Raw genomic sequence first — 13,585 nt, 5'->3', positions numbered from 1 at the left:
TTTACATCACATACATACTTATATATATTCTTTATATTCTTAAAAATGCTTTTTGTATATTTCACATATTTTATAATTCACATACATATATTTTATATTATCACAATTTGTAAATATATATAAACACATTTACATTTTATTTTTATAATACTTACCGATTTTATATATATGTATATATTTATCTATGTTTCATATTCTATAATTTATATGCATTTCTTATTTTATGGCTTTAAATTATACATGCATATACATTTTTACATAATTGTATTTACTGTCATCATTGTTATTTGGTGTTTGTTTATTTATTCGTGTACACTTGTGCCTTTTTAAATGTTAGTTCTATTTATTTATTTGTATGCTTTGTTTATGTAATCGCCTCGTCATTTCATTTTGCCTATTGCATTGTTGTTACTCACTTTACTTTGCTCACCTTGTCGTATTCGTTATTGTTTTGTCAAGCATTGACACTAAACACCAAAAGGAAAATTTTTCTAAATAAGGCAATATTTCGCGTTTGGAAACTCGAGAAAACGTGCCCTAACGTGCTGGGTTTCGATTTCTCGTTTGACTAAATAGCCAAATATCCTCTTAAAGCTTCAAAGTATGGTTTCATTAAACTATAAGGTGATCTTGGTTTCGATGGTTTAGAGTATCGTGTCCTAACGTGCTGGATGTGATATTCCTTCGGAACAAGAGAATTTTATGTTTCAATTCACGATATCAGATTTTCTTTTAAGGATCGTATTTTTTAAAACTCTTCAAATTTTCAATTTTCGACACTAAGACACTAATTAATCAACTAGGTACCAATTTTGGGCGTATCGAGGGTGCTAATCCTTCCTCGTGCGTAACCGGCTCCCGAACTCATTTTTCTGAATTTCGTAGACCAAAATCGTTGTTTTAATAAAATTAAATCATTTATTAAAAACAACCACTTTTTGAGGTGACCCGCTCACACCTCGTCAAAAAAGGATTGGTGGCGACTCCCGTTTTCATTCTTTTTTTTTTAAATCCAAGTCGACCCCGTTTTCATCAAAAAAATGGTGTCAACAGCTTGGCGACTCCACTGGGGACTTTAAATAAGAGAGTCAAGCCACGAGTTGATTGCTTTTTGTCTTTGTGTCAAAAATTGAAAACTTGCTTTTTGCCTTTATTTTTGCTTTTATTATTTGTTTATAATTACTGCTTTGTTTAGAGTTTAGGTGTATATTTCTGCACATTCCATTGCATGACCGTTGGTCACACCTTTTAAGTGGGAGTGAGAAACTACGCCTTCGTGAGGTTTTCACCTCCGCATGGGATAGTGAATCGCTTCCGGGATACATCCGTACCTATGTCTTCGTGAGATTTTCATCTCCGCATGGCCATAGAGAAATGTATCCCCCTGAACCGAACTCGGTCCGCATGAGCCTATAATGGGTGAGGATCGAGGAATCTGCAGGTTCGGGTACCCTTACTTTAGAACCAAACCTCATGTAGTGAACCTTAGGAGCCCACCCTAGGTAGAACCACTTCGAACCCCTAGTATTCACCCAAATAGGTGTTCTATTTATTCTTGTTTGCTTTTGCTTTGTACTAACCTGTTTTCTTTTTGTTATGATTGCATTGCATTTTCATCATAAAAAGAGGTGTTGATTCACGTTCAGTTGTTAAATAGAGAGCTTGTCATAAGGAAATGGGTTTCTTGATAAAGTGGATAATAATACGGTTGTCCGAATGTGGTCCAAGAAAACGTGATAAGAGAAGGATGATAGTTTAATGGAGGACCACACAACCATTGCTCCGTGGCCCGAGAATTTAATGTGACAAGGATTATTCGAGAGCCGCTGAACTTTCTTAAAAGAGAAGCCAACGAGCACTATGAGGTTTAGTGAGCAACGAGTCACGGCCCGGATTGAGTAAAAAGAGATATAAGATACGTCCCTTTTGAAGAGTTCGTGAGACTTATCTTAACGCTCGAATGAAGAAAATGATCGAATGTCTCCGCATATGAGGGCAAAGCCGTATGAAGGATGATAGTTTAATGGAGGACCACACAACCATTGCTCCGTGGCCCGAGAATTTAATGTGACAAGGATTATTCGAGGGCCGCTGAATTTTTTTAAAAGAGAAGCCAACGAGCACCATGAGGTTTAGTGAGCAACGAGTCACGGCCCGGATTGAGTAAAAAGGAGATATAAGATACGTCCCTTTTGAAGAGTTCGTGAGACTTATCTTAACGCTCGAACGAAGAAAATGATAGAATGTCTCCGCATATGAGGGCAAAGCCGTATATGTATCCGCTTTATGTAAAGAGATTTGTTTTCTAGTAAAGTTGTTCTAATAGAATTGAATCAAGAATCAATGTCTCTTTTTGCATTCATACATCTGCATTACATTGCATGTATCTCTTCATTCATTAACATTACATTTCATTACATACAATAAATTTCCTAAAATCCAAAAATACGCGTTCATGCATTAACATTACATTTTATTACATACAATAAATTTCCTAAAATCCAAAAATACGCGTTCATGCATCAACATTACATTTCATTGCATACAATAAATTTCCTAAAATCCAAAAGTACGTCGAGTTTAGAACTCTAGTACAAAACCAGATGGATTGGAATTCTTTGAATATATCGATGGTTCGAAAGGTGAATATGTGTATGCCTTTGAAAAAGAACTAAAAAATGAAAAAACCTATCTTGAATTTGTTTCTGCATCCCTAGAGGCGTTTTAAACAACTGGACCGTGGAGGAGATTCTTGTAATTTTTAGGACTATTTCAGAGTAATATTTGGAACGCTCTTATTGTTCTAAGCCTGGGAGCAATAGAAAATCCTTTTGTGAAAAGGCACATGTCCACTATTCTTTATTTCAACGAAATGCATCTGTGTGTCTTGTTTTGGCAAATATTCTTTTGTTCCTTCCAATTCACTCATACTCATACCACCAGGTAATTACCCTTTGATTCGTTAGCTCTTTGAGACTTCCTTCGTCCCTAGAATAGGTCTCCAGATATCAATGATATGAGCGACACTGCTATTGACTCAGAATCTCCTTTTGAGCAAGATATGTGTCTAGGGGAACTTCAAGACTTCGAAGATGATCGAGACTGTAATTTATCTCCTGATTTATTAAGGATGGTAGAGTAAGTCGAAAAGCAAATCCTACCTTACAAAAAATCAGTTGGAAATTGTGAGCTTAGGAGAAGAGAAAAAGGTGAAGATCAGAGCCTGTATCACCGCAGAGACGAAGCGAGATGTCATTGAGTTACTCCAAGAATTCAAAGATGTTTTCACATTATCAAGATATGCTTGAGCTACAAAGACGTATGGACGCCCTTAAGGAAAATAAGATCTTGGAAGAGGTCTATACGGGTGTCTGAGGAACACATGCATTGATTTTGCAATGGCCAAGTGAATCATGAGATATGGGTACTTCTGGTCCACCATGGAAGGGGATTGCATAAGTTATACCAAGAAACGCCACAAGGGCCAAATTTACGGGGACAAAATTCATGTACCTCCATCTATTCATGTTATGACTTTTCCATGACCTTTCTCTATGTGGGGGCATGGAGGTCATTGGGCTAATCTCGCCAAAAGCTAGCGGTCTTCGAGTCATCTTTGTAGTCATCGATTACTTCATTAGGTGGGTGGAAGCTGCTTCATATGCCAATATCACAAAGCTGACAATCAACAAATTTCTTGAAGAATCATATGTCAATATAAAACGCCAAAAAGGATCATATTAGACAATGCATTGAATTTGAACAACCGTACGACATCAGAAGTTTGCAGTCTGTTCAAGATTAACACAATGCCACCCAAAATGAACAGTTCAGTGGAGGCAAAAAAAAAAGGACAAAAAAAGACAAAAAGGTAAAAAAACGAGAAAATAAAAAGCAAAAAAAACCAAATAAAAGAAAAACCTCTACTGGAGCAACTCAGTTCTCACTAGTATATGGAATAGAGGTAGTTTTACCCATCAAAGTTGATATTTCTACCCTTCAAGTCTTGTCAGAGCTGAATCTGGATGAAGCAAATCCAAACCCGATATGATCAGTTAAATTTGATTGAAGAGGAAAGATTCAAGGTTATCCGTCTTGGTCAAAAGTACCAAAAATAAAATACGCGAGCTCACCAAAAGTTCGCCCCAGAGACCTGATATCGAAGAATATTCTTGCCATACAAAAGGACTTCAGAAGAAAATGGATGCCGAACTGGAAAGGACCTTATGTGGAAGGCCTTATCTGAAAAAGCGTTGATATTGACAGGATGGATGGCAAGAACCTGCCTAATCTCGAGAATTCTGATTCAAGAAATAAATGCTTCACTTGAAAAAAACAAAAAGAAAAATGAAAAAATGAAAAAAGAAAAGAAAAAAGAAAAAGAAAAAGGAGAGGCCAAGGTGAAAACCCACAAAGGGCGCCTTGAGACCAGAGGGGCTTGAGTTGAAAACCCAAAAAAGGGCGACTCAAATTTTGGATCAAATTGGGGCATGAGGCGATCAGAACAGCTCAAATTTTGATCAAATCAGGGCATGTAATGATCTTGCTATACCTGATTCAACAGGAAAGGGTAGGTAGCATCTTCGGGCATCGACAAAGTCTTGTAGATCTCCTAAACACATGTCAAACACAAAATGGTCTTTCAAAGAGTTGGTACAGAGAAGTTCAAGCTACGATATCTGGGGCATCTTGTCCTCATACTTTTTTTTTCTCTTGGAATACTTCATTCTTTTTCAAGATACATGTTCCCAATTAATTCCCCTTTTATTCTTGCTATCCTTGATAGTTTATCCATTTTGAGCTATGCTCTCAAATCAATTCTATTTTATCTATCGTTATGATCTTTTGCAAGCATGTTGCATTGGAATAATGATTAATGGACTAATAAAATTTTCACGAAGGAAGTTTTGCATATTACTCTGAAAAGTTTCTAAATAATATAGGAGCCTGAAGTAGGACAATTGTTTAGAACACTCCAAATTTAAAGGTTGGAAATTTGGGAAGGAATAGTCTAAATTTAGACTTTCTCTTTGGATTTTTGTTGTCAAATGCGTTGATTGACAAGATGCCATGTTGGTGACAAAGCTTGAATAAACAAGAAAGTGATGATCTTCAGGCAATAGGAAGAGGTTACCTCGGGAAGGAGAGCCCTTGTTTGCGCATGAGTCTTTGGTACGACACCTTGGGAACGATGTAAGGGACCAGAAGGATTTAAATCTTATACCCTTGAATTACGATAGGAGAAGATTGAAAAAAGCCATATCTTTCTACCCTTGGGTTACAGTAGGAGATTGATGGTACAAATTTTATGTCACAATGGATTGAACTACGATGTTCACAGTGGGGGCAATCAGATTACGTGTTTCTTTGGAAATACCGGCTGGTCAAGAAGGCATTGCGACACGTTAGTGATAAAGCCTCAATAAGTTTTTGAGCGATGATAACCTAAGCATTAAGGAATTATTTTCATGACATTCTGCATTCATTCAAATAGCATTCACACATGTCTAGTTAGGAGCATTTGATTCATTTTGATCATGCCATCCTAATCATTAGGCATAATTAGGTTCATTATACAGGTCATGTTCCCTAGAGAACAGATCAGTAAAATTGAAGATAAACCTTGCCTCTCTCGGTCGTAGCAGAGCTGGTTGAAGTTATCAGATCTTGCCTTCCTGCATTGACAGCGAAGCAGATCGAAGACAAACCTTGCCACTCTCGTTTGTAGTAGAGCTGGTTGAAGATAGCAGATCTTGCCTTCCTGCATTGACAGCGAAGCAGATCGAAGACAAACCTTGCCACTCTCGTTTGTAGTAGAGTTGGTTGAAGATAGCAGATCTTGCCTTCCTACACTGACAGCGAAGCAGATCGAAGATAAACCTTGCCTCTCTCGTTTGTAGCAGAGCTGGTTGAAGATATCAGATCTTGCTTTCCTGTATTTGGCAGCGAAGCAGATCAAAGATGGCAGATTTTACCTCCCTGACAACAGTGGAGTACATTGAAGCCGATAACTCTATCTCCCTGTATTTGGCAGTGGAATAGATTGAAGATTGCAGATCTTACCTTCCTGTATTTGGCAGCGAAGCAGATCGAAGATGGCAGATTTTACCTCCCTGACCACAGTGGAGTACATTGAAGCCGATAACTCTATCTCCCTGCATTTGGCAGTGGAATAGATTGAAGATCAAAGATGGCAGATTTTACCTCCCTGACTACAGTGGAGTACATTGAAGTCGATAACTCTATCTCCCTGCATCTGGCAGTGGAATAGATTGAAGATCGAAGATGGCAGATTTTACCTCCCTGACTACAGGGGAGTACATTGAAGCCGATAACTCTATCTCCCTGCATTTGGCAGTGGAATAGATTGAAGATCAAAGATGGCAGATTTTACCTCCCTGACTACAGTGGAGTACATTGAAGCCGATAACTCTATCTCCCTGCATCTGGCAGTGGAATAGATTGAAGATCAAATATGGCAGATTTTACCTCCCTGACTACAGTGGAGTACATTGAAGCCGATAACTCTATCTCCCTGTATTTGGCAGTGGAATAGATTGAAGATCAAAGATGGCAGAATTTACCTCCATGTGACTACAGTGGAGTACATTGAAGCCGATAACTCTATCTCCCAGTATTTGGCAGTGGAATAGATTGAAGATTGCAGATCTTGCCTTCTTGTATTTGACAGCGAAGCAGATCAAAAGATGGCAGATTTTACCTCCCTGACCACAGTGGAGTACACTGAAGCCGATAATTCTATCTCCCTGTATTTGGCAGTGGAATAGATTGAAGATTGCAGATCTGGCCTTCCTGTATTTGGCAGCGAAGCAGATCAAAGATGACAGATTTTACCTCCCTGACCACAGTGGAGTACATTAAAGCCGATAACTCTATTTCCCTGTATTTGGCAGTGGAATAGATTGAAGATTGCAGATCTTGCCTTCCTGTATTTGGCAGCGAAGCAGATCAAAGATGGCAGATTTTACCTCCCTGACCACAGTGGAGTACATTGAAGCCGATAACTCTATCTCCCTGTATTTGGCAGTGGAATAGATTGAAGATTGCAGATCTTGCCTTCCTGTATTTGGCAGCAAAGCAGGTTGAAGACGGCGGATTTTACCTCCCTGATTATAGTGGAGTACATTGAAACTGATAGTTCTATCTCCCGGGGCAAGAAGTAGATCGAAGATAGCTGATCCTATCTTCCTATATTGGTAGGAAATAGATCGAAGATGCAGATCTTGTCTTCCCATATTGGTGGCGAAGTAGATCGCAGAAAGCAGATCTTGTCTTCATGTATTGGCGTGAAGTAGATCGAAGGTAGCAGATCCTATCTTCCTATATTGGTAGGAAGTGGATCGAAGATGCAGATCTTGTCTTCCCATATTGGTGGCGAAGTAGATCGCAGAAAGCAGATCTTGTCTTCATGTATTGGCGTGAAGTAGATCGAAGGTAGCAGATCCTATCTTCCTATATTGGTAGGAAGTGGATCGAAGATGCAGATCTTGTCTTCCCATATTGGTGGCGAAGTAGATCGCAGAAAGCAGATCTTGTCTTCATGTATTGGCGTGAAGTAGATCGAAGATAGCAGGTCCTATCTTCCTATATTGATAGGAAGTGGATCGACGATGCAGATCTTGTCTTCCCATACTGGTGGTGAAGTAGATCGAAGAAAGCAGATCTTGTCCCTGTATTTGACAGTGGAATAGATTGAGGATTGCAGATCTTGCCTTCCTGTATTTGGCAGCGAAGCAGATCGACGATGGCGGATTTTACCTCCCTGACTACAGTGGAGTACATTGAAGCCGATAACTCTATCTCCCTGCATTCAATAGTGGAATAGAGTGAAGATGACAGATCTTATTCCCTTAAGCAGTAGTGGAGCAGACTAAAAACACAAATCTCATCCCCATGAAGTCGTAACAAAGTAGATTGAAGCTACAAGGCGTATCTGAAGTTGTCGTGAAGTGGATCAAAGCAAGAAGACGCAGTGGACTGAAATGAGGTTACTTGAAGAAGATAAGCACCATAAAATCAAGACTCGGTGAGACCGGGCAAAATTGGCCTTCTTAGTCTTTGCTCTGTTCTCGTTACACGACAACAAGCAAAGAGGGGCAGCTGTACAGGCCAATTTTGGCCCACCCCCAAAACCCAACTAACCTACCCTAACTAAACAAACCCAACGGGCCAACAAAAATAAACCCTAGCCCAAATCAAAAAATGACAGAAACCCTAGCAGCCCTATGCCCATGTGCGCCGCTCAGCCTCGTCTGCCCCCCAGCATCGCATGCGCGCCCTCGCCCCCACGATGCCCATACCGTCTGACACTCCCACCACCAACACCGGCCATGCCCTGCAAGAACAACAGACAAGCAAAGCAGAAGCAAGAATAGTAAAATAATAACAAAGTGTGTAACAAAACAGGCTATAAAAAGCCGAATGAAACACTGTATTCAGGGGGGTTTTTCTTTTTTTTTTTGGCATTTTAATACAAAAAGCAGAGAAAATACACAAAAAAAAGGAAACAAGGAACGAAAATATAAATCGGAAGGTGATTTTGTTTTTCTCTATTATCTTCTTAAATCCATTTTTTCCTTTTTCTTTCTCATTTCTAGCATATATATACACATAAAATCGAAAAATAAAAAAAAACAAAAAAATAAATTTTTTTACCTTTTCCGGCCACCACGTGCGGTGGCCGGCGCCGGCGCCGGCAAGCCTCCGGTGGCCGTCCGGTGACCGGCCTCCCTGGCCGGATTCCGCTTCCCCCCTCCCTTCTCTCTCCCTTCTCTCTTCCCTCTCTCTTTTTTTTTCTTTCCCTCTCCCCAAATGATTTTTTTTGGTTAGTTTAGGCCTTATATAGCCCTCCAAAACGACGTCGTTTTGGGGGCTACACTTAAGCCCCAAAACGACGTCGTTTTGGCCATGCCCGACCCATCCAACCCGACCCGCAGAGGATCCGCGTGTTTTCATTTGAATGGGATATTTATGCGCGCAGTCCTTCCGCTTTTCTGATGCTTCACAATTAAGTTTCTTATGGTTTTTAATTTGGCCCTATAATTTCTCGCGCTTTTCGATTTAGTCCCCGCCAATGTGCTGCGTTTTAATGGAAAGGAATAATTGTTGTTTCGGTCCCCCAACGTTTCACGCGCGTACAATTAAGTCCCTTTTCTTTGTTTTCATTTCAAATTGGCCCCACAACTTTGTTTTTAATTCAATTTTAGTCTTTTTTTTTCGTTTATTTTTATATCTTTATTAAATATCCTTGTTATTTTTATATTATTAGTATTATTAGTATTAGTATTACTATTATGTATTAGTATATATTTTTATTATGTACGTGTATACATATATATATATTTTCATATTTAATACTTTTATTTCATTTTTATTCTAATATTTTATTAATCTTATGTTTGTTTCTTTTATATTCCAATGTTATCATTATTATTATTATTATTATTATTATTTTTATTAGTTTATGCTTTGTTATATATTTATATATTTATAATACGTATATATACTTGACATATTTGTATATACCTCGGTAATATTATTACTAGTTTTTAATATACGCATATATTACCTAAATATTTTAGTATTATGTATATTCTTCATGTATTATATATGTGTTCTTAATACTATACTTTATTTGTGTCATGTTTTTTATATCGTATTATTATATTTTAATATTATATTATATAATTATATATACATATATCTTTTATATATATTATCATTGTATATATTTTAATATTATTAGTTATATTTTACACTATTATATATATTTTTCTAATATTATATTGTATATACTGTCGTTTATATATATACGTGTATGTATTTATGTAGTGTAGAAATAGTTTTATTATCATTCTTATCATTTCTAAGGTATGCATATACTATATATGTTCTATGTATGTTATATGGATTTTTAATATCGCTAAATATATATCTCATCATCTTATATATTATTTATATTAAAATATTTTAATATTCATAATTTCAAATTGTTGATACATTTTTATAATATATTTACGTACATACTTTTCATTTATTATAAATATATTTTTTTATATTTTTATATCTCATATTTTTATGTATACATAGGTATAAGCATAAATACATACATCTTAATTCATATATATGTATATATACGTACTTATACATACTTAAATATATTTTTCATATTTCATAATTCTTATATACTTACATATATTTATGCATATTTTACATCACATACATACTTATATATATTCTTTATATTCTTAAAAATGCTTTTTGTATATTTCACATATTTTATAATTCACATACATATATTTTATATTATCACAATTTGTAAATATATATAAACACATTTACATTTTTATTTTTATAATACTTACCGATTTTATATATATGTATATATTTATCTATGTTTCATATTCTATAATTTATATGCATTTCTTATTTTATGGCTTTAAATTATACATGCATATACATTTTTACATAATTGTATTTATTGTCATCATTGTTATTTGGTGTTTGTTTATTTATTCGTGTACACTTGTGCCTTTTTTAAATGTTAGTTCTATTTATTTATTTGTATGCTTTGTTTATGTAATCGCCTCGTCATTTCATTTTGCCTATTGCATTGTTGTTACTCACTTTACTTTGCTCACCTTGTCGTATTCGTTATTGTTTTGTCAAGCATTGACACTAAACACCAAAAGGAAAATTTTTCTAAATAAGGCAATATTTCGTGTTTGGAAACTCGAGAAAACGTGCCCTAACGTGCTGGGTTTCGATTTCTCGTTTGACTAAATAGCCAAATATCCTCTTAAAGCTTCAAAGTATGGTTTCATTAAACTATAAGGTGATCTTGGTTTCGATGGTTTAGAGTATCGTGTCCTAACGTGCTGGATGTGATATTCCTTCGGAACAAGAGAATTTTATGTTTCAATTCACGATATCAGATTTTCTTTTAAGGATCGTATTTTTTAAAACTCTTCAAATTTTTAATTTTCGACACTAAGACACTAATTAATCAACTAGGTACCAATTTTGGGCGTATCGAGGGTGTTAATCCTTCCTCGTGCGTAACCGGCTCCCGAACTCATTTTTCTGAATTTCGTAGACCAAAATCGTTGTTTTAATAAAATTAAATCATTTATTAAAAACAACCACTTTTTGAGGTGACCCGATCACACCTCGTCAAAAAAGGATTGGTGGCGACTCCCGTTTTCATTCTTTTTTTTAAATCCAAGTCGACCCCGTTTTCATCAAAAAAATGGTGTCAACAAGTTACAATAAATTTATCTCTGAATTAAATAATTGAATAGTCATGATTGTTATATGATTTTAAGTGTTTGTTATATTTTATTTTATTAAGCGTTTGGATTATAGAAATACCACTGAGTATACTCATACTTAGCGTACGGTTTATTTTCGTGCGCAGGTTAAATTAAAGTGAGAATGTCGAATCAGCATCCCAGGCCGATCCCGAATTCAACAAGGTAAAGCGTGTTAATTGTTGATAATGGCATGTACCTAGGGTATCTTATGTGTGTTATTCTGAATGGTGAATGTAAAAGTGAAATAAGTAGATTTAGATTTTGGTAATGGTATATAATAAGATTTGACTAATTTAGTATGAATTTGATTTATTTGATAATATTTGATAAGTAATTAGAATTGAGTATTGGATAATATATAAAATGTGTAAATTTAGCAAGTTTTGAGCAATATTTAAATGTGTTTAGATTGGTTAAACATAGGTGTTTTATGTAAATTGTCCGATAGGTTCGGTAATGCTCCGTAACTCTATTCCAGCTACGGTTTAAAGTTAGGGGGTGTTACATGTTGAGTCTAGAATCCTAAGCAAACATGTTTTATTGATGTTAATTTGATTTCGTGGATGAGTTATGGATTCTATTTTGTTGTTTATACCTCCCAGTTAGAGTCAGTTAGTTAGCATACTATGGATAATTTCATGGTTGTATTTTGTTGATGTCAATCTAATTTTGCATGTCCAAGAATCCTTTATATGATGATTCTATTCAAACATGTGTTTTTCATGGACCTCAATTTTGGTATATGTAGATTTTTTTACAACAAAATAAAAAGTTTTTTCATTTAATTCATTCATTCTTAACAACTAATGCAACAAATACATTTCACAATCCACAAGCAAGATAACCCAAAAAATCATCCATGATACAATTAACATCTTATAAGCAACTATTACTCCATTATTCCTTGACATTTTTAGCCTTGTACAATGTGATCTTCTCCTCCAAATGAGTTACCTTCAATCACATTCTTTGCATTTCATCAATATTGAGCTTATTGTTCTCAAGTCTTAATTTCCTATTCTCTATCAATAACATCTTATTTTGAATAATCATTTCATCGATTATGCATCATTATTCTTTTATAGTTGAACTCGTCCCATCATTGTTACCTTCAACCCACCAGAAAAAATCAAAACCCTAATATTCAAAAAAATCAGAATATTAAAATTCTAAGAATATATCTTCAACCCAAATTGCAACAAAATGTCAATACAAAAAATTGCACAATATCTTCAACTAAAATCACAAAACTTTTTGTTTGTCGCACACTTAGCTATGGCAGACCAAAACACAAACCCTAATTTACCTCTTTGAAGTTCACACACCCAAAGAATTTTCTTCCTTTGTTTCGTGGAGTAAACGCGTTGCAAACGGGAGCCCTTAACCCGCAATAGCAGTACAAAACTCTTTTTTGAGCACTTGATTTTTTGTTTGTTGAAGAAGACATTTTTGCTTGTTTTCTTCCTTCTAAAGATGTGTTATGAACAGATAAAACAAAAGAGATAGAAAACAAAGAGGTCAAGTAGAAAATAAAACAGATGGTGAAAGGAAAAAACGAAAGAGATAGAAGTGAGGTAAAAGACGACGGTGAAAGGAAAATAAAAGGAAATATAATTAAAAGGGGGTCGGTTTGCAGCCAAAGAGGGCGACACATGGCGGCACACGAATGGCCAGTGCTACCATGTTAGCAAAAAAGTAATGGCGTTAGGCTCGAGCACCAATATGATGGACAAAAAAAAAGTTCGAGTACTAATATAGGACAAAAAAATCATAAGTACCAAACTAGGAGAAGTGGGCAAGTTCGGGTATCAATTTTATATTTAACCCTAAAAAATAGTAAAGTAATATAAAATGTGTTAATATTTGGTATTTATTCTACAAATAACTTTAAACATGTGTTTTTTTAGAATATTTATTTATTATATATGTTACTAAATCTTTATAGGATATTTTTCAACCTCCTAATCCCGCTTGTGGAGTCTAAAAACCTAGTAGTGTATCAAATATTTTTCCATATAAATATAAATAGGGTTAATATGTGGTACATTGGCAATGTATTTTTTATTAAAAAAATAATTCATACAAGCCTTTGATCATTCAACTTGCTTGGCACCATTGCACGTCGATCATCCCACTTGCGCACCACTAACACACTCTGACCGTTTGAGAGATAACATGCATTCGTGTGTTCAATTACTTTTATTAAATATAGGTTACAATATGCTCAAAGTTCATGTATTCTTTTTTCATTT

Source organism: Gossypium hirsutum, chromosome A10, assembly GCF_007990345.1.
Source record: "Gossypium hirsutum isolate 1008001.06 chromosome A10, Gossypium_hirsutum_v2.1, whole genome shotgun sequence".
In the NCBI taxonomy this organism is placed as follows: domain Eukaryota; kingdom Viridiplantae; phylum Streptophyta; class Magnoliopsida; order Malvales; family Malvaceae; genus Gossypium; species Gossypium hirsutum.
The sequence above is the reverse complement of the archived record's forward strand: the minus strand, read 5'-3'. Positions refer to the sequence as shown.